Raw genomic sequence first — 2,916 nt, forward strand, 5'->3', positions numbered from 1 at the left:
CGTGCTGCAGGACAAGTATGCATACTAAATGATCATGGCTATGATTCTTAAATAGGACTAAGCTGGAGGAGACTGAAGGCAGAGCAAATACTGCCAGAAGGGCTGTAGTGTCCTGCTTGCCATAGCAGCATGCAGCCAAATGAAGGATGAACAACAAGGTTGCTGAACTGTTACAGCACAGCTGAAGTAGTGAAATAAATGCTTATCTGAATCCCTGATCAAACCTTGCAGTAAGCAGAGACTTGCCCTAAAGTAAAACATTATTATCACACCCAGTGTGAGGGATTTGTGTCTAAAGGCCACTAGTAGCTGCAGATGCCTGAGTCAATGCTCAGGCTTCCACTAATTTCATTTCACATCCCACCTCTCCCAGTGGAAGCCAAAACCCCAAATATATACACTGCTAAGAGGGAAGTCTACAAAGAAACTGCTGTGGTTAAACATCTCCCTCACTGATCTGGGTAATATCTCATCCTGTTAAGAGCTTGAACATCTGTAGCTACCGAACATGGTATTTCATTTCATTTTTACAGCAATAGAAGTAATTTTTCCCTGAAAATTCTTGTCGGGCAATTGTTTCTTACTTCAGTTCCTGTAGTAGTTTTTATTTTAGGGAGAAAATAAAGGCTACCTTTTCTTACATAGAGTCTTGGGAGATAACAGCATTTCTCTTCCCATCAGCCGTTGAGCTCTCATCACAAATACAGACTATGTGCAACAACAGAACACAGCTTAATAACGTTGCCATACCTTTGTTTAAATCATTTATAATTTTATCAACTTCTGCTTTAGATGCCCACCAGTAAGTTAGCCTACTGTTGTCAAGTCTTTCATAGATGCCACAAAACTCTGAAACATTCTTTTCATGCTCAGCCTAAGCTTGTTCCTTCACTTATTTGTTCTCACACCAACACTCACCTTCAAGCTTTACCTCCCTGCTCTAGATTGTTTTCATAAGCAGCACAGGTCCATTCTCAATTGTTGCTTTGACAAGCAAATTAACCTAGAGCCATCTGGAGTCCTCTCAAATGGCAGGTTTTCCCTTTCCCATACTTCCTCATCCATGCATCTGTTATGAGTTCATTTTCCTCAAATGGTGGCCAGTCAGCACGCACTGTTCTACATGAGGCTTTACCAGAACTTTGCTCAACATTACTAGTATTTCCCTCTTCCCACTGGAAATGTTTCAACCTCCAGCACCTCTTGATCTCATTGCCTTTTTCAAAACCATGTCACAGCAATATCACGCTCTGATTAGGCATCACTTCCTGTATTTGTCTTTGTTCCTTTTGAGATGTTGAGTAAAGTGTCTCACCTTGCAACTGAGCACAGAGGAGTGATTAGAAGTCTGCTCTGATGTAATATTTGCCATGTCAAAAGCAGTAAAGATAGTACCACTTCTGCCTCAGTTTAAGATTATTGGGTGTGATTCCAGGCACATTTTTCATCTACCAGAGTTAATAATACTGCAAAGATTTTGCACAGCACTTTAAAGAGGTAAAATTCAACATAAACATCATTTGGCTTGCAAATATATTCTCCAGGAAAACACAAAAACATCTTCAACCATCTTGCCACAAAACACAGCACCCTTCAGAGAACCACACTCTTCCTTCCCCATTTCAGTATTTTCCAGTAAAGTTTACCTAGGACAGTGAGCTCTTTACTAACACTTCTGCTTCACAGAGCTTGAACACACACAATGGCAGGCCACCAGCAGTCTGCCCTCTCTGCTATCCCTTTTCACAAGATCCTGCTCCCTTATCTGCTTCCCACTTCTCCTGAATGTTCCTTTGACTTGGGATGTCAGGCTGATTTCTTCTTAATAACTAGGCTTGAATTTAAATGCCAGGACAAGAGACACATTCCTCCCACATGTCAAAAAGCATTTAACAAGTCTGAAGGACCTATGCCATACAGTGACAGTATAGACTTGTGGACAACTCTACTGCCATAACAAAGAGTTTCAAATGAGGTGGCTGCTTACACACCAGTTTAGGAAATAAAAATTAACTATTAAGGCCCCATGTCTTGTTCTAATAAAGAAGCCCTACAAACATGGAAGAGCTTAGGGAGAAGCTGTGCCTTTAAAGATTCTATTGTACATGTCTAGCAAATCTGAACAGATAGAGTTTTTGGCAAAAAATATTCCAACCTCCCACCTATATGCTGGTATCCACATACCTGTATCTCCACAGTGCCCAAGCATCACCAATTAGGAGAGGACCTCAAAATCAAGAAATAAGTAAAACAATCATAAAACCAAAATTGAATGCAATTCAACTCATTCACATCAGAGAAAATAAAAAGGAACCACTCAGGAGGGACAAAGGAAACTCCCATCATGTTACAAACAGTCAAAGGCTTGGCATGGTGTCAGGGTGAAGGGCGGCTGAGACAAGAATACCTGAATGTCTCATGTGGAAAAATATGCTAAAGTCACTCAGTAAATATGACAGATGGCCAAATCCTATGAAGCAGGTAGATGCGTGGCACCAATTACAAAGAAAATTGATAACATTAAGTTGTTATTCCTTATTTCAGCTGAAGTAAATAAGTGCTAAAGACCTAGAGATTACATCCTCCCAGATATCAAGTTTAATCACCAAGATGAAATCAGTGTTTGAAATGCATCTAAAAATCAGTTTTGACACATGCTTTCTCAAAGATAGATTTCTCAATGAAGAGGTGACTATCTACGGCTGTGCAACACCAGTCTGAGATGGTACTTGGAAAGTCCCACTGTCAAGTGCCCTGATGGTATGAAAGAAACTATGCGATATAGTATTACGCTGACTTTTTTGCTTACTTTTTATTATAAGAAGGAAAAATATATCAAGACAAGTGTCCATAAGAAGAATCTTGACAAGCACGTTAGCAAAACTGCTATTTATTGAAAGAGAAACATATAAAAAA

The sequence above is a fragment of the Pezoporus flaviventris genome, unplaced genomic scaffold (assembly GCF_033815535.1).
Source record: "Pezoporus flaviventris isolate CSIRO_AGI_PZ_B2104156 unplaced genomic scaffold, CSIRO_AGI_Pfla_v1 ptg000035l, whole genome shotgun sequence".
In the NCBI taxonomy this organism is placed as follows: domain Eukaryota; kingdom Metazoa; phylum Chordata; class Aves; order Psittaciformes; family Psittacidae; genus Pezoporus; species Pezoporus flaviventris.